We start from the raw sequence: 20,187 nt of genomic DNA, 5'->3' as shown, positions 1-20,187 counted from the left end.
TATGCCAAGTATATTTGAACCCAGATCCTTTTATTGGCACACAAGGATTAAAAGTAAAAAATGTATTTAGTATTTAATCAGATTTAGAATTTTTCTGGGGATTCCTGGTCTCAGGGGGGACTCCACACAGAAAGAGAGAGAGTTTCAGGTAAAGGAAATGTATGCAGACAGGAGAACATTCAAACTCCACACAGAAACTCCACACAGAAACTGCCTATAAGAGCTAAAACCAGAGTCTTCTTGTTGTGAGGCTCCTGTGATAACAGCTGTGCCATTGAGCCTCCCTTATATGAACCTTGCTGCTTATATTCACTCTATACTCACCTCTATGGCTATTTCTGAAACTCTGCTTTGATTGGCTCTTTCCAACCAATCCATAACAGACAGGTCAGGACCAGTCCTTACCTACTATCAGACCCTAGACCCACTCTCTGAGCTAGTTGGAGGCTGCAACAGAAACAGACCTAACATGGGACTATAAAAGAATAATAAAAGAAAGACTATAGCAAACTACTTTAAAACAAAGTGTGTGTTTTAAATATTCTCATGGTGACCATTCATAAATATATTTATTATTAGGCCAAAGAATTACTCATGAGCAGAAGGGAAAATGCTATATGATGTCACATTGTCATTCACTTGCATTCCAGCAGATGGTACTGTAGCATCAGTGAGAGTGCGTTTAGAAACTATCACAGAGGAGTTTAATAATAGATCCGATCTGCACATTACTAGAGCTTTGCCTGAAAACCACCCAGTTATAAAACAAAACTGTGCTGGTTCAACAGAATAAAATGATAATTTTTTTTCGAAACACATCAACTCGGTGGAACCGTTAAGTTCACACAACAAGACTCGCAGTTAACACTGTTATTACCTCAGAAGTGGCAGAGGGCAATCATGTTCAAGAGGCACTGACAAGGTATGGTTATTGCAATAGAATCTCAGATCAACTGGGACAGAGCTCATTATGGTGACATCACTGTAGCTGCACAGGTACTGTACGTCAAGTGGGGATCAGTCACAAACCATAGCCCTGAAGAAATGACCTGTTTGGTAGCAAAATGTTGTCTTCCAAATTAAATAAGTATAGCTCCATCTACAGTGATATACTTTTTGATAAATGAGCTTCACTGTGTTTGATCCCAATGTGAATAAATGTGCATGTATTTGGGAATGCTCCTGATGTTCATATGGTTTTCTATTTACATGTATGTTCTTACAGATGTCAACAGTCAACAAAAAGTTTGGCTTTTGGATGTAGCAGATGTGTTCTGGGCTCCAACAAGGGCAGATTCCAATATTCCAAATGTGATTCATCTGCATAACCGCTATAGTACGTTCACTGCCATACAAGTTGCAGCTTGATGCAATTTTGCAGTTCTTCTTCAGAATGCATCCACGTGCATCAGTGCACTGTATGATGTTTACATAAAATATGACTAATATTTCACATAGGGGTGTCAAATTATCGCGTTAATTGCGATTCATTAATTACAGTCATATTTAGCGCGTTATGTTTTTTAATCGCGTTAATCTCATTTTTAATCTCTAACTTTAGTGTTTCTGTATGTGAGTTGCTTTATTATAAAACCTGTTTTTATGTGTTGTTGGAACAACACACACACACACGCACAAACAAAAAACACATTTATAAATTTTTTTATTTCGGCAATTCCACTCATTGTCGGAAACCCGCACAAAACACGCGCAGTAAGCGCGACGTTTACGGCGTCAGTCGCACAATGGACGAGGTCGAAGAGCCAGTAGAACAGAGTCAGCAGTGCACAGGTAAAAACACATTCATGTCTTGGAAATTATTCTCCCGACGTGAAATATAAAAGAAAATAACAAATATAATATCGCCTACAACTTAAATGTCACTGGTGAAAACAACTTGCATAGGCTCATGATGTCTGCACTACTGTCCTATAGTGACCTGCCACATGAGGGGACACGCACACAAACACACACAAATACACACAAACACACACCTTCATCATCGTCATTAACCTGAGAACGCACGGACCACGTTTCCTTCCGTAGTTACTGCGCGGACACCGACGTGCTCTAAACCAGAACTAACACCAAGACTAAAACCAGGACTAATTCAGTCCAGGACTAAACCAGGTCTAACCAGGACTAAACCAGGACTAAACCAGGACTAAACCAGAACTAAAACCAGAACTAACACCAGGACTAAAACCAGGATTAATCCATTCCAGGACTAAACTAGGACTAAAGTAGGACTAAAGCAGATCTAAACCAGGACTAAAACTAGGACTAAAACCAGTGATCTCATATATAAAGCATTTCTCTATCAATAATATTTTTAATATGGTTAAGGAAAGGACTTTTTATTGTCTTTAAGGAGACAAAAGTTATTATGTTCAGATTTCCTCGTCTTTGCTACTTTACAGCAAACAGTTTCTTATTCATGGAGACTTGGGCTCAACAGCCAATTTGGAGAGATTTGTTAAACAATAAATGACTTTATAAAGTCACTTTTTTTGTTCTATATCAGTCTTTTGATCTGCCACAATAATGTAATAATGAATTTAAATGAAAATACCTCAAATTGAAGGCTTTTCTCAGCAATTTTTAGGTGAGATTAAAATGAGATTAATTAGATTAATTAATTACAGATCATAATTAATTAATCTCTCATTTTTTTTAATCGCATGACAGCACTAATTTCACATGCAGCTAATGTTTCAAGGTGTATTGTCTACCTCACTTCCTCCTCCTCTCTCTCTCTCTCTCTCTCTCTCTCTCTGTTTCTCCCCACTCTCTCTCTACCCAACAATATGGTATGTCAGCTCTACCATTCCAACAGGACATTTGAGCTCACATTCAGTGGTAGAATGCTCAAAACCATAATGCTAGCTAATCGAAAGGCTCAGTCTAAAATGACAGGATGAACCATACCCTGAATCACACCAGGTTTTGTTTGCTATGACATTTCCAAAAAAATGTGAACATGTGGTTTGAAATCAGTCCTACCTGACTGTGAAATTTGCAGAGTAAAATTTGCAACTAGTTTGTGCAGATCGAATTCAACTTATCTACTTTTTTCTGTATATGTGCAAATCTTGTTAGTCAAGATTTGCACATATACAGTTAGTAATCTGATGATATCTGATCTTGGAAGCTAAGCAGGGTTGGGTGTAATTAGCACATGGATGGGAGGCTGCTGGGAATACCAGGTGCCAGAGTGACTTATAGAGCTCCGGGAGCTGACGTCATACTGGCTCGTCACGCACTAGGTGTCGCCATTTTGGCAGTAATCGGCAGATCGGCTGACTCGCACTGTACGACTCCAGCGCAATACCAGATTGTTCTCCAGACGCAGCCGAGATTCATTTCCGAATTATTTTGCCAACAATGGCCAATACAGAGAATATAACACACGAAGACCAAGAACCAATGTGCGAACGTGTGGCTCCAGAGTGAGTCAAAATTGGGGGTGCGTACATCTGTTCAGGACCTGCCCGCACAGACAGTGATCCCGTGTTCACGTAGCAACCAGTATTTGTTATTTTAGGCTTATAATTTACCAAAAAAATGTATGGCAATAGGCAATATCGTATTCAATTGATTCAACTTTAAAAATGTCCTGCTTTTAGCCTAGTGTGAAAAATACAGTCGGACTAGAGCCAAACCAGAGTCATGACCCAGCAGGAGCAGCTCCGGTTCAGGCCGGGCTCAGAGGAGCTGGAGCAGGGAGTGGTGTCAGGAGCCTCGGCCTGAGAAGAACTTTCCCCAGGGAAGAATCAAATGCACGGAGGACGGATGCTCAGAACTAGGGCTGGGCGATATGGATAAAAAAATATATCTCGATATATTTTGCTATATCTCAATATACGATATTTATCTCGATATATGTTCAAGAAAAAATAACCCCCTAAAACTATAAACTGCAAATGCCAAATTCCACAAGGTCCTTTTTTTAAAAATTGAAGTGTAAGAGGTCGACAGTTTAACATTTAAGAACATTTAAGATTACAAAAAACCCTAATTACATAAATAATAATTTAACTGTAAAATAAAAGAAATAATACATATTTTCTTCTTTTCATTCATAAATAAAACAACTCAACACAAGTTCATCTTTGCATTAACTGTTATCCAGACCATAATCATAACCATGAGCTCATTTAGCAGAAGAAGCTCAGGATGTTCCTTATTTCAATAGATCCATGTTATTATCCAGCAGTAAGGAGTTCTGAGGTTTAATCCCACAATCCACTGCAGATCAAACCCAACGTTTCCAAACACTATTGTACAAGTGACACTGCAGCAGATTATTAATTTAAATATTCTGCATAAATACACTTTACATTGCTAAACTTTACAATATAAAGCATAACAACTCTAGAGCCACATCAGCCCGTTTGCGATAATAATGTATTTAATGCAGTTTTGCGCACGTGCGTTTACATTTTACAGAAACGAAATTTAAGCGCATGGCTCATTTGCATAAACAGCGCACTTCTCGTGCAGCTCAGCTCGTTTAGCTTCTTTCGGGCTAAAGGACGCGACTCGGTGGAATATGAGGATGTGCTGCTGATGTTCTTGTCTGTAAATGGTGGAAAAGGTTCGTGGTGCTTGAAGTTTTTCACTGGCACCAACTTTCGGCGTTCACGGTGGTAGTGAAGAGTGAAGGAGACACGAGCGAACAAAATCAGGGAGGCGGGGGCACGGAGGCGACGAGAGAGAAGGTAAACAAGTGAAGCGGCGAAATCAGAATTGAATATAAGCATTATATTGATATATACGATATGTCAGAATTCATATCGAGTTTAAAAACTATCTCGATATATTTAAAATATCGATATATCGCCCACCCCTACTCAGAACAACATATAACCAACCAAACTGGATTCACTTCTCTCTGGATGCTTTGCACCACCTCGGAACCAGCCGCGGTTCTTGAGCGCAGAGGACCGGAGCAGCCTGTCCGGACCTGTAGTCCACAGCGCATTCTCTCTTTCCCCACATAGAACCAGCGCAGATGATGACACGGAACCGCTCAGACCCAGTCCATCAAGTACCGTGGCATTATACGGGTCGGTAATATTTAAGTGATTAAATGTTTTTATATAAAGCTCAATGACATAAAGCTTGTGAATTAAAGTGAGCTGAGTACTTCAATGGCTTGAAAGCGTCGGCGGTGGCGCTATCCATTTTTACTGCCAAAATGGAGGCCGGACCCCACCGTGAGTCACGTGGGGTCTGGAGCTCTATAAGTGGTGATCAGAGAGGAAGATGGCATAGATTGGCAGCCTTACTTGGAATAAGCATTATTATTACACGCCCCTACACACATACACACATCAAATGATGACCAACCCAACCATGAAATCTTGTCTGTATAAAATATGTGCCAAACACTATGCCAGAAACTGGATCATGAGATGGATGGATTAATTTTTAACATGGCAATTGGATCACATCCATGTGGCAACACCATTTCAAAAATGAAATCCCTCTTAATGCGTTGGATATTTATTGTGAATAGTCCATTTAAGATGCACTGATCTGTGGTGATTGCACATTAATGCCATTGCAGATGTAGGTGCAGGGCTGATTCTGTCAAAAGAAAACAGTCTGGGAAACACTATGCACATTTATCAGGGAGAATGGCTACAGTGCTGTTATTCAATCAATAGCCCATTTCACAGACCACTCAGAGCTGTCCATACATTCATTCTGCAGGCCAGAGCTTCACTGGATGTCCACCTGGGTTATTAGTTCATGCTTTTATCTCTGAATGTGCTATGCTGTAGACTTTGTGCACACAATTTAGTTGCAGGAATGCCCAGAATGAGTCTGGTGATAGTTAACTGACTGTGTGATGATGTCATCGGTCCATGAGTGTGGGCCATAGAACCCTACACAATCGTGCTAGAGTATGGCATGGTTCAAAATTCCTAGTGTGAGTGCACTCATAGTTCAGCAGGCGATGGGGCAAAGAAACACAGTCGCGCTAACTGGAGATTACTGGATGTCCCACAGTAAGGAGAACTCCCCCAGGGTCACAGCATATTGTTTCACCCCACAGTGGAAACTTGAGTCGCTTTGACTGATATGAAGACAGAAGAGAGGCACTTCACTGACACTGTTGCAGAGCACTTAATGAAAGTAGCCAGAGAGTGGCACATCAAACACAAAGTTGTCTAACGTATGTCACTTTTCTATTTTGATAAATTTTCAGCCAGATAAACAGGTGAATGAAACAAGCATGACTGAATGAAGCAAAATACAATTCCAGGTATGTCTGTGATCAATGATAAATGGACACATTTACCTAGAGCTTTTCTACCTTCAGGCACTCATAGAGCTTTACATCAAAAATTCGCTCACACATTCAAAAACACTGGGTGAGTGTGGTGTTACGTCTCTTGCCAATATACGAATAAACAATAGTGACTTCTAACGTCTTCATCTGTGGGAGCTGGAATTACACCACCAAACTGGGCCAAGGGATCTGACCACTCTACCAACCAATCAGGCCGAAGCTGAACACTCTACCAAGTGAGATACTTTTATATAGCGCTTTGCGGATCCTCAAAGTCATGATGCAGTTTGGTACATTATTCATTCACTGATTTATTCTTTCCATACATGGTGGTGGAGATTACTTTTTAGCTGAAGTTGCCCTGTGGTAGACTGACAGAAGTGAGACTACCAATTCCTGACAGACATCACATTCATCCTATGATTATTACTACTAGATATAGGAGAAATACGACTTAAGGTGTTGTAAGATGTTTGAGCATGTGGTTTAGCTTTTGAGGAATTATTGAAATTATACATATGTGGGGCACCAGATTCTGACCGAATCAAACTTAACCATATGCGACAACAACAACTTACCAATTTAATCAATCTGAAGGGAACCGTGGTGAAGTTAGTTTTACGTTTGACGTTCGATATTCAGTTACGCATCAACAGCGGAGATGTTCATTGCCTGTGCCCCGCTTGCTCGATCACGGTGCGGGAAGCTGTACACCAAAGCTCCGCTGAGTCCGCGGGTTAGGGACCGTCAATAAATTACCAGTGCATTGAATGGAGTCTGCTAAAATATATATATATAAAGAAATAAAAAGGGATTTATAAAAAATAAATAAAAAAGGGTTTTATGAAACATTTGTTATTTTTATGTATTTTGAGAGTTAATTAGTTAATGCATTTTTTCAATATCTTCCAGGTCAATTAATCTAAAAACACCAAACCAAGTTATTATAGTAGTCTTACTCCTCCGGTATCACGCACACATTTTGGTTTTCCAAATTAACCCTTTATGGAATTTTTAGGAATTTTTAATCTTGAAAATCTGTGATTTTTTTCAATAGCTTCTAAGGTAGATGACCTACCAACTCCAAACCAAGTTATTATAGTAGTCCTACTCCTCAGGTATCACGCACACCTTTTGGTTTTCCAAATTAACCCTTTATGGAATTTTTAATCTTGAAAATCTGTGATTTTTTTCAATAGCTTCTAAAGTAGATGACCTACCAACTCCAAACCAAGTTATACCTGAGGAGTAGGACTACTATAATAACTTGGTTTGGAGTTGGTAGGTCATCTACCTTAGAAGCTATTGAAAAAAAATCACAGATTTTCAAGATTAAAAATTCCTAAAAATTACACAAAGGGTTAATTTGGAAAACCAAAAGGTGTGCGTGATACCTGAGGAGTAGGACTACTATAATAACTTGGTTTGGAGTTGGTAGGTCATCTACCTTAGAAGCTATAGAAAAAAATCACAGATTTTCAAGGAAAAAAATTCCTAAAAATTCCACAAAGGGTTAATTTGGAAAACCAAAAGGTGTGCGTGATACCTGAGGAGTAGGACTACTATAATAACTTGGTTTGGAGTTGGTAGGTCATCTACCTTAGAAGCTATTGAAAAAAAACACAGATTTTCAAGATTAAAAATTCCTAAAAATTCCATAAAGGGTTAATTTGGAAAACCAAAAGGTGTGCGTGATACCTGAGGAGTAAGACTACTATAATAACTTGGTTTGGTGTTTTTAGATTAAGTGACCTGGAAGATATTGAAAAAATGCATTAACTAATTAACTCTCAAAATACATAAAAATAACAAATGTTTCATAAAACCCTTTTTTATTTATTTTTTATAAATCCCTTTTTATTTCTTTATATATATATATTTTAGCAGACTCCATTCAATGCACTGGTAATTTATTGACGGTCCCTAACCCGCGGACTCAGCGGAGCTTTGCTGTACAGCTCCCCGCACCGTGATCGAGCAAGCGGGGCACAGGCAATGAACATCTCCGCTGTTGATGCGTAACTGAATATCGAACGTCTAACGTAAAACTAACTTCACCACGGTCTGAAGGGAACGTACCCGAAAAAGTGACCTGATGATAACTTTAAGAAAAATCACTGAAACCAGCAAATTCCTTTGTGTGGTTTATTAACAATGACTAGACACCAGTTTCCAAGTTCTGATTACGTAACATTAAAGCACCGATTTTAACAACCTGAGGTAGTTATAAAAACGGGGTTCAGTTTAGCTCAGTTATGGCGTTTCGCTAAGTCACTACTGCGCTTGCCTTAGGAATAATTGGACGCAATCGTAAGAGGGATGCCAACCCTTATTCATTCACTGTTCAGAACCAGCCTTACTTGGCGATGTTGTTCTCGGTCCGTGTAGAATGCGGCGATGGCGGGGTTCGGCGGTGGTCGTGCGCACGGGCAGGCAGCGGTGTGATGATGGTACTCGGGTAGGGCGGTCCACGCCTCCTTCACCGGCTCTGGTCCTCAGCTCTCGGCAGGTGCGACTCCAGGTCTGTTACAGCTCCCCCTGGGTCCCTCCGGCCCGTCTTCCCTGGTCCTCTTCGGCGGGTCCTCGCGGCGGCGAGGCAAGGCGAAAAGCGAAGAAAAGCGAAGCGAAGCGAAAGCGAAGTTTTCGCGCGTGAGGCTTCGTTTTGGTCAGTGCGCTTGGTGGGCGTTGTTATATGCAAATTTAAGGCACGCCCAGGTCTGAGCTGAACTGGTCCCCGTACAAATATCATTTGTACATATTAATTTGATAACTTCCCACATTCAGGTACTTCATAACTGTTTACGATAACATTAGCCGAAGATTCATACAGGGAAATCAAAGGTATATCTGTCCGAAAACACGCCGTGAAGTTACCGTAAATACCTCCGCGGGAACATGACATGAAATACACACAAGAGACCATTAACACATGAATTAAGCAATGTGGCATACTTATCTTGCATCAACATGAGCCTTATATAGAACACAGTTAAAACAGTTTTAACTAGTTATCAAGATGCGTTTAATCCAGTCCTTCTTTAGTCCAAAGGGTGGCAACCGCGGTCCATAGAGATTTTAACCGGTCCAAGCATTGGCGCCTGATGGTCTGGTATGTAGATGATGTGGGTCTGTTTCTTCAAAGCAAAATGAGGAATGTCATTATTTAACAGTTCTTATCACTTTAGCAGAGCCATGTCAATTTCCCATTCTGATTCATGTCCCACTTTGCGTGGGGGAAGAGAGGTGTGAAAGCTCAGAAGATCGGGGTTGTAAATACCAAGAGGCAGTCAGACAGAACCGACTTCTCTAGGTTCCTGGTTTGTGGATTCTGTCAGAATAGGGGAGCAGGCCCTGAACAGGCACCTTTCCCTACATAGACTAGGAGCAAATTATTAAGTGTAAATACAATGGTCTAAAATGCTTTTGTAATTTTGAATAATTTACAATGATCATACAATCAATAATATATATATCAATAATCATGTATTTGATTCAAACCTTTTCATTAGAGGGGTAATGTAGAGTATTCTACCTTAAAGTGATAGCATTAGGATAGAAGAGGGAAAGTAGTATACAAAATGAATTTCTTCTGGTTGAAAAGTACAAATGTCTTAAATGTTCACTAGTTCACTTCAAAAGCCCTATTCTGATCTCAGAATATCTGGACTCTTCAATGAGCTGTGTGAGTGTGTAAAATCGAACCAGAGGCTGATAATGATATCCATCCAGGTGTGTTTGATTTGCATGCCAAGACAGCCAGCCTCTGTCTCAAGATTATGCATTTGCTGACAGCCACAAAGAAGATCATTTCTAAGGACACTGCTTACTAGTGTTGAAAATCACCGCTCCAAATTCCGCAGTGAGCAGCAAAAAAAAACAAAAAAAAAACCCACACCGCCATCAATCCATTGCTTTCCTTTGTGAGAATCTTTTTATACTTTCTTTCTGTCTCTTGGATTTATGATGGAGGAATCATTCTTCATAAGCAGTGTGAACATCTAATGTATGGTTGTTGTTTTTTCTCTGCATGTCACCCCTTCAGAGTGCATTAGATTTGGGAGATGGCTCTATCTGCTTCTGCCATAGTTTCCTTCTGATCTCGTCCTGCCATCGTTCCCAACATAAATAGGGTTTGTGAGGGATGCATGCTGGAGATGACACACAGGCTGATATAGGAAAGATAAGGCCTCAGACTACTGCAACAAGTCCCTTCATAGTACACAAACAAATGTGAGAGGCTGTTCCAATTACTTTGAAGCTTGATTAAAAGATGTGTATGGATCTGAGGAGCCTCCATAAGGAGACAACAGCACACACAGGTCTCTGATCATGTGGGATTAAAAGATGTCTCTTAAACGGTGAGAGAACTGATTCTAATACTGATTCTAATATTAGTATCAGTTATGTGAAGTATCAGAGTGTTTTAAGATACACTATGTAACTTTCTGGAGGTGGCATTACCTGCATAATTCCATGGAAATATAAAATTACATATTCAGAACATTCTACATGGATATAATTAAATTTTAATGCCATTCTGTGGATGATTATAGTCAAAAGAACAACATTTCCATAGAAACAAGGCCCTGCTCCAAGCCAAATCAGAGTCAGGTTTGTGGAGAAGCTACAGATTTTGGCTTTAACTACAAAATGTTTCAGTTTGAAAGGTGCTTAATAGCTAATTAAACATTTAGTGCATATGTAGGGTCTAGGACAGTGATACTCACTATTTTTTTTTCCAGAAGAGCCACATTGGAAGAGCAAACTCAAGAGGAGAGCCACTTATACCCAACATACGCCAATATACCAAGTCACCTTTGCACATGTGCATTTCTACATATAAATTGGACATCCCACAAAAAATAAACATAGCTAATACATTTTCAATTAAAACCATATTTACCTTAATCCTGGGATGAGCAGAAGCTGGCATGCATGTCCCTCACTTTCTTCATAGATAGTAGATTTATGTAGTCAATTTTCTTAATTGATCGCCGGGAGATTTAACAATTGATTTTCGAAAAAAACAAACAAACCAAAAAAAAAAAAAAAAAAACCCTGCTCATGTGCGCTCATGTTGTCAGCTTCGGTCGAACTAAAGGACACGACTCAGTGGAATATATGTGTTCTTTTTGTGACATAGGGATGTGCTGCTCATGGTGAGTCTGTTCTGTGCATATATCGCGTAGAACCTGGTTCATGTTTTCAGAGATCCTAAGTGTGCAGATTGTATGTGTGCAGGTTTAGCGTAGGTCTTTATTTAACCACCATTTCACTCACTTTATTTATGGTCACTTTATTTAGATGATGTTAATCAAGAGCATGGAGTACTTTTTAAAATGCGGGTCAGGCAGTGGGTCGGATACAATATTTTCAATATTTTTCTTCCTGGTGCAACCCTGTTCATTTCATATAATCATCTTGTGAATATCCCATTGTGGTGGAAATTTTAGTATTGGGTGTTGCTCTTTCTGTTGTCCAAGTAAGAGGTAAAAGCCACACTATTTTTTGTCTTATCCTTTTTCTCACAGGAAGGCTCTAGGTACCTTTGGGTTTTCCATTTACATGTCTGATGGTTATATCACATGTTAAGCATTGATCATCGTCACTTGTACTCACATCTTCATGTAAAGGTGTTACATTTCAAAGCTAAGAAAGCCAAATGTCCAGCTAGACAAACCTAAATGCAAACTGTTCTTGGGAAGGGCTTGGACCTTAAAGTATTTAAGAGTTGTTACCCCACTGCTCTTGGCTCTTTGCTGGCAGAAACTCTGTCCGTCAGCAGTGAGATCGTTTGTTACCGGTGCAAATGTAATAAACCAACCTAGACAGTCTTCTTGTCTGCTTTGGTATTATTTTACAGATAATTTCCACAACACCATCAGTCAAACATAAACAGTACATTTAGCATAGCTTTGAAAGGACATACACCAAATTTGAAATGCAATTTTGTATGGACTCCCTCTCTTTGTTGAATCATTCTACAAAGCCATGTTAATAATATGTTATAAATATGTCTGTTTATTTTTTCTCCCATTGAGCAGATTGGATTATCATATTAATGCATGCACTGTGTGTTGTTGAAGATGTTCAATTATGCATCTGTGATCATTTGCAGTTTCTGAAGCCATGCATTATTCACTCTTCATGTGTTGTTCTTGGGCCTGCTCCTCTCAATGAGACTGCCTGTAAATAATTGCTCTGCTGTGGATGGGAAAAGGTTAATGGGGTAATTTTGTCACGTGGAAACAGAGGGAGGACCCAAAACGCAGGACTGCTTCAAAGTATTTAATGACAAAACCAAAAAAATCCAAAACTCAAGAGTAAATTGCCATGACAAGAGGCACAGAGACACTCGGACAGAGACAATGGACCAACCAAGGGCAGAGGAGAACACAGGGTATAAATGCACACACGTTGGCTGTGTCCCAATTCGAGGGCTGCAGCCTCCGAAAGCTGGTTTTAAGGCCGCATACGTCACTTCCGGTGAAACAAGGCCTGTCCCATTTCATTTTTATGTCATGCAGCCTTCAAATGCAGCCCTAAAACCGGTCTCGTTTCCATGGAGATGGGGCCGCGAACGGAGGACACATCCGAGTATCCTTCGCAGCCTTCAGTATCCCAGCATGCACCGCGCGGCGGCAGTCAGATGTTCGAAAACACGGAGCGAAAACACGCAGCAAAAAGCCCGTCTGGAGAGCGGAGAAAAACATGTGAGTAACACTTTTAACTTTAGGAAATCATTACTAACACAACTGTAAACGTAAAGTACGACCATAACTCCCACAAAACTGTCAAATAAGTTTGTTTTTTAACTGCGTGAACCGCGGAGTTTTGAGCTAAAGTTTGCCTAGTGATGTGCAGCAGCTAATGCGATGAAAAATCCGCTCAAACTTCCATATTTGGACACATTTCCATCAAACACTAATGATGTTTTTACTGTTAGGGGAAAAGAAGCCCACGGAGTGATTTAAAGAAGCTACGAGGAGAAAACTCCACGTTTTCACGGACAGTGTAAACATGTAAACAGTTGGTCAGTGTAGCTCGGAGTTAAGATGAAAACACGCATTATTTTCATACATTCAACTGAAAAGACTCAGTTTGACTCTATCAAAGCTCATATTTACTTGTAAATCACATAATATATGCCTCCAACGTGTGCATTTCATTCAGGGAATACATTATCTACTTTTAACAATCCGTGCATGTTTGTAAAGTGAAGAGTAAATAATCCTGCCTGGACAGGTCAGATTTATGATGGACATGAGGCTCGTTTAACAGATTTGTGCAGACACTGGTGTAGATACGACCTGGCTGTGTCTGTTAAGTCTGTCACATCTAATGTTATAACAATGAGAAATCTGTTTTACATGAATTTTCTTTTCTCATCTGCAGCCTCCAGTATGAGGACACAGCACACTGCAGGGGCCACAGAACTGTTGGCTGACAAGATGCTTGTGATTCATAAAATGGGTCAAATGCAGATGACAAAGTAAAGTCCACACTGAGCTGGAGGTACTGACCCAGACTCCTGCCAACAATTAGGTATGGGGCATGTAACATTGAAAATTCTACTAATAATAAGAGTTGCAAATGAATCATGCTCATGTTGAAATTATGATTTTAAATTGTGAAAATATGCATTTCTCAAATGTGTGGGATTCCTCTATTCATTTAGCTGTTTCAGATATAAACTGCCTTTGAATCTGAATGTACATCAAAGTTTAAGTTCAACGTTAAAATTGTTTATTGTCAATTCTTCATACGAAAAACATATAAAGAATTGTTTTTTCTCACTCCCTTGCGTATAAATAAATAATAATAAATGTAAATAGTGCGGGGGGGAGTCCAGGTGTTCTTTGGGGCTGCATGCTCTGTGAAACTTATTTTCCTCTAATAGTGTTGTAGTTTTCTTAATGTGTGTGTCATTACAGGTTTTCACTCTGCAGGACAGAACTTTGAATCAATCAGACCTAACACCCATTCTGCTCTTCCTCCTCCAGAAGACGAGAGACACATCAGACTGAGTGGTCCAAGTCCACTGTCCATGTCTCCAATGTCCATGTCCAGAGTCTCTGAGGAGGAGGTCCAGAGTCTCATATGATCTGAACAAGTGTGCGAGACAGAAATGAAAACATCTGCTCATAAGTTTTTCTGAATGTTTTTCAGTCTGTACTGACATTTGATTTATGGTGAAATGTGCCATTGGTTTGATGTCTCTTTTGATAGTAACTAATTACATGTACTATAAGAATGTACTATTGTACTGCAGATAAGCAGTGGTATTCCACATGATCATATTTTGGCAAAGATATTTTGTTCATTTTTGATTGTCACTTGCTTCAGCAAAAAGGGAACACAATGAGATTTACTGACATACAGCTGTTTGTACTAACCTGTTAATGCAGAGTGTGTGTAATGGGTTTAATATTTGACTTCATATTATGATAAAGTATTTCCAGAAGTTCCTTGGATTGTTTAATAAACCAGCTTTTCTCAGGAGAGATGTCTTTCTTTCTTTACAAATCCTTAATAATGATAATATTTAGTAATGCATAACTCATCATAGTTTTTGTAAACTTTAAGATAATTTAGTCTATTTAAGATGTATCCCTTAAATATAGCCGTTTTGTTTTGCAAAAGTTAAACATACATTTTTGTTTTTGGCCATAAGATTTGGATGCGAATTATTAAAATAATTTGGTCACAAAATCCGACAGTCTGATGACCTGTGCATATTCTTTTTACTGATCCGTGTGCGTAATCTGCGCGGAGCGTGTTAGCATTAGCATTAGCTCTAGCAGCGTCCCTCGGTTGCTGGGCGACGGGAGAGCGGCTCCGAGGTCTAGATCTGTCCCATTTCCTCAACGGCCTGTCGTCCGCGGAGGCCAGTTCAAGGGCTGCAGCCGCGGCCGACGAAGGACCCAGCCTTCGCAGCCTTCGGAGGCTGCAGCCCTTTGAATTGGGACACAGCTATAGACACAGGTGAAACACATTAGGGCGGGGCAAACAATCAAGACAGGAAGTAAAACTCAAAAATACAAGGTGACAGGACAAATGTCAAAATAAAACACAAACTACAACCACTACAAAACATGAACCATGACAAATTTAACACAAAGCTGCAGTCTGCCTTCGGTGGTCAGATACCACACATGCTCAAGACTTTAGTTAACTTGTTATATATTTTTAAATCTAATATGGCAAGGCAAGTGATGTAACTAAAATATAACACCTCCTGAGATAGACTAGACAGGATACCATAATTACCTTTATCATAGAAGGCACACAGGTGCATATATTGAGACCACAGTATACCAGAGTTCAAGTGTCCATATTAAACAAATGTTCACATCAGTTGGATGTACTGTTAGGATACATAACTAGTTTTAGGTGGTGTATAACTACTGCTATGATGTAACTGATGTGCTGCTATACAGTTATTGATGTACTGCTATATTTTATTATTGTACTATTATTATTCACTATACATTGACCCAGAAAACAGGGACCGGATTACAGCTGAGGAGTTGTCTACCCTCACCAAGACTCTACTCATGCTTCAAGTCAGACAGCACAGCGCTGAGTCCAAGGGAGATGAACACGAGAAACAAGCCAACCACATAGAAGTCACAGCATCCATGCCTACAGCCTCTCCCACGCTCGATATTCCTACCACAGTTGCAATACAGATGATTCCACCAGTGACACAATATCAGACTCCATCTGTTCCAAACCAACCCCCACTTCAAATCATTGTCCGACCAATACCACAAGCAAAGGGAAGACATCAAAGATGGGGACAAGAAGGATGGTGCCATGGAAGACAAAGAGGCAATGGACAGTCAGTTAGAAACTGTAGAACAAGAAATTATTCCTGCTTTGGCTGTGGAGGGAATGATCACTGGGTGAGAGACTGTACATATGAAAACCGACAATTTCAAATGCAACAGCAGTGGCAAAGCCCACACCAACCAGCATATAATGGCAGAATTTACAGACATCCAGAGGCAAGGAACTGTCATTAGTTTTCCATGTTGTGGAACATGGAAAACTAATGGCTTAGGTGGGGTATAACTACTGCTATGATGTAACTGATGTGCTGCTCTACAGTTATTGATGTACTGCTATATTTTATTATTGTACTATTATTATTCACTATACAATGACCCAGAAAACAAGGACCGGGTTACAGATGAGGGATGCAGAGATAGATTCAGTTCATGTACAAGATATTATATTTCTATCTATATGTCTAATCAATTAAATAAATAGGGCAAGGACTTATTTGATAGGGATATACTCATTCACGACTCATCACCCTGATCAAACCAGCAAGACGCTCCCGTGAGGGGAGTGAGATGAATCCGGGGGATCCTTGTCACAATCGGATAAGCTTGTGCAACGTGCCAAGAGGCCTGGCTGCACCAACGAAGAGGCACTAAGTCAAAACCACGGTCGTCTCCCACTATAGTTTGTGTATAAAAATCATTGTATAGGCATAAATATTCAGTCTGTGCATGGAAATGTCAGCACAGACTCCTTGTACAAGTATGACTTTGGAATAAGTAAATTATCTGGACTTTATTTCTGTTTCAAGTGTAATTTTTTTGTCTAAGCAGAAACTAATGAACATGCGAGGAAAAGGGTTATTTTCCTCAACAATACAGCTAAAAATATGCTTTGACACAAATAAATTATCTCTAAATTTGAATAAAACTAAAATAATGCTCTTTGGGGAGATGAACACGAGAAAGGGAGATGAACACGAGAAACAAGCCAACCACATAGAAGTCACAGCATCCATGCCTACAGCCTCTCCCACGCTCGATATTCCTACCACAGTTGCAATACAGATGATTCCACCAGTGACACAATATCAGACTCCATCTGTTCCAAACCAACCCCCACTTCAAATCATTGTCCGACCAATATCACAAGCAAAGGGAAGATATCAAAGATGGGGACAAGAAGGATGGTGCCATGGAAGACAAAGAGGCAATGGACAGTCAGTTAGAAACTGTAGAACAAGAAGAAGGAAGAAATACAGTTACAGATACAAGGTGTAAGTATAGAGCAGGTTAAGGAGAGTACATTTTTAGGGGTCATAATTGATGAAAAGATCAACTGGAAAGCCCATATCCAATATATACATAATGAAATATCAAAAAGTATTGCAGTATTAAACAAAGCAAAGCATCTTTTGGATCACAGGGCACTACACACAATTTACTGTTCAATGGTTTTACCATATTTAACATACTGTGAGGAAATATGGGGCAATAACTATAAAACCGCAATAGAAACATTGATGAAACTTCAAAAAAGAGCAATAAGAATTATTTATAATGTCAAATTTTATGACCACGCTAATCCACTGTTTATTCATGCCAAATGACTGAACTGAAACACTGAATGATCTGATTCTGTACCAAACTGCACAAGTAATGTAAAAAGCTAAAAATAAGCACTTACCAAAAAATATCCAACTACTTTTTTGTGAAAGGGAACGAAACTATAACTCAAGAGGCTTTTTAAATTTTAAAGTGCCTTGTGCTCAAACAACAAGGAAGAGTTTTTGTATCTTTGTGGTGTAAAATTATAGTATCTTTGTGGTGTAAAATTATAGAACAACATAAAAAGAGAACTAAAACTTTGTCCAAATATACATGTATTCAAAAGTGCAGTTAAAAAAGGGATTATTTCAAAATGCTGTGCTGAAAAAATTTGTCCTTAATACATGTATATGTATGTATGTAATATACCTGTGTATATGATATATATATTATATCTATGTACATAATATACATATATTTGTTGTTGTTGTTGTTGTTAGATTTGTACTGACATGCAGGTACTGTGAATTATATCTTATATTGTACAGGAAATGAGAAGTCTATATGTTCTTAGTTAATTTGGGACAGGAGAAAAACGGGGTGGGGTTAAATAAGTATTTACTTCCTCCTACTCCTTTTTCAGACACAAATAAAATTTGTGTGCAATTTATTTTCGCGTATTATTACGGAAAATAAATATTTACTTTATGTGTTATATCTAAGTATTTATGTTCTCTATGCATGTTCTATGTATTACTGTCCAAATAAACATTCATTCAAATAGTCTGAAATTTCTACATTTTCTCAACAACTCTCTTTCAGCTCCAAACCTAATGGTCCATTAACCTTGATGACAAGCTTTCTCCACTACTTGAGCGTGGACTCTACACTGAGTTGGATAGTGGCTCCTGTGGTGCCCCCTAGAGGACGGAACAGATCAGTGCGATTAAAGCTGGCTTTGAAGATTGTTGTACTAATAGTGGCACTAGTGCTGTCATTATACAAAAAATTAAAATTTGATTTTGCTACTAAGGAATAGACTTAATATCTGATATTAATAAATTATTTTTATACCAAAATGACAAAACAAAAAACAAAAAAATTCTAATAAAATAAAATTTAAAAAATCTCTTTCTTCAGACAATAGAATGTGATTTTCAAAATTAAACCATAATTCCTTCTTGGTCTTATATCTGTGTAATCCCTCAGTGGTGCAGGTAGGTTCCACTGTGGTCCATGAGCCAATACTAGTCTGTGCTCTTATACTTGTTCTGATACAGCTCAATATTATTTAGATTCAGATTAGATTAGATTATTTAGACTCAAGATTAGTTTCCAAAACTACAAAGAGGTTAGCATGTTAGCAAGTGTTTGCCCCAGCTGCAATGAAGGAGGGGTCAATGTAGAGGACACATTTCCCAATAAAGTATAATCTCTTGGAGGTAAAACCAGGAGCAATGCAGCTCTTGAATGACTAATCTGTCCTTCTTGATCTTCCCCTTGTGTAGTGCAGTACTAGAGTGAGTGATGCAGTTGACCCTGGCTTTGACTCAAACTGCATTGTGCCGGCTTGTTCACAAACACGAGAGACACGAGGTTCCTTTGACTGATGTTTACTGCGGTCTTGATGTTGTCACAGTTCATCGTAGAAATAAAAACATACAATATAACACGAGATCTCACCTTATAAACACAAGAAAATTAATGCATAACTGTACATACCACTTTAGCCTGCAAATAAACAAACCGGTTTACAAACTTTTAATAGTAACCTTGCGATTGGTATCAGCCGGTGTTGTCGGGGTCGACTTCACACCAGTGTCAAAATGAACCGGAACAGGAAGTAGTTTTTGTTTTGTTTTCTCCTTTACCTTCACTAAATTCAACAAAAAATTCAAAATATTGCACAAAATAAAATTCAGTTGCTCATAAATAGCCTTATAAATGATTGCTAAATAATGAGGAACTAACTATAAACAGTATAAAGAATACGAGAAAACTTCCTAACAAATCTAAATACACTAGCGCCATCTATGGGCACAACAAATTAACTGACACATATTGTCAACTTTTACATGCATTATTGACTGTGAACAGCAGCCTAAAGCTGGGCATTGGGTATCCTGTGTGCTGCTCCGCTCCTTTAGCTCTGCTCTGACAGATGGCTTCAGCGAGCAAATCACTCAGAGAAATGATGCTGACTGGACACACCCAGAAGCTTGCCGCTGACAACTTATTTCTAGCCCCGATTTCCCGAAACGTCCATAATGCTTCCTCGCATTTACAATTAGGCTAATAGGCTTCAACCTTCTTTTTCAGTTTTATTAGTCCAGATTTACGTCACACTTATAGAATGCCAAATCCATCATGGAGCAGCCTCTGGCATTATAATGAGTAAACACAGAAAGAGCCTGTGTTAAGTGATCAAATGGAAGGTAAGGGTCACCATATCCACACAGACGTCATTGAGCCAAACAGTGGTTTGCTCTCTTTCCTTACACAGTTAATCCTCCAGATCAAAATTGTGGTTTATAGAGATTGTAATATGCA

The 20,187-nt window shown here is 39.1% G+C and overlaps 1 protein-coding gene and 1 long non-coding RNA gene across 3 annotated transcripts in view; one reads left to right on the top strand and one right to left on the bottom strand.

Annotated features, from left to right (window-relative positions):
- Window positions 1-20,187, bottom strand: part of LOC110170284 (pro-neuregulin-3, membrane-bound isoform) — a 636,481-nt gene that overhangs the window by 85,499 nt on the left and 530,795 nt on the right. The gene's annotated exons all lie outside the window — the stretch shown is intronic.
- LOC129411497 (uncharacterized) lies at window positions 12,717-14,585 on the top strand. Of its 2 annotated transcripts, none has more exons than XR_008633323.1 (3): window positions 12,717-13,014; window positions 13,697-13,846; window positions 14,305-14,585. It is a non-coding gene; the product is annotated as an uncharacterized LOC129411497 (long non-coding RNA). The 2 variants fall into 2 exon arrangements; XR_008633322.1 differs by having other exon boundaries at window positions 14,236-14,585.

This window comes from Boleophthalmus pectinirostris, unplaced genomic scaffold (genome assembly GCF_026225935.1).
Source record: "Boleophthalmus pectinirostris isolate CB_2022bp ecotype Guang Dong unplaced genomic scaffold, ASM2622593v1 HiC_scaffold_5, whole genome shotgun sequence".
NCBI classification, from domain to species: Eukaryota; Metazoa; Chordata; class Actinopteri; order Gobiiformes; family Gobiidae; genus Boleophthalmus; species Boleophthalmus pectinirostris.
This window is presented reverse-complemented; position numbering and strand designations above follow the sequence as displayed.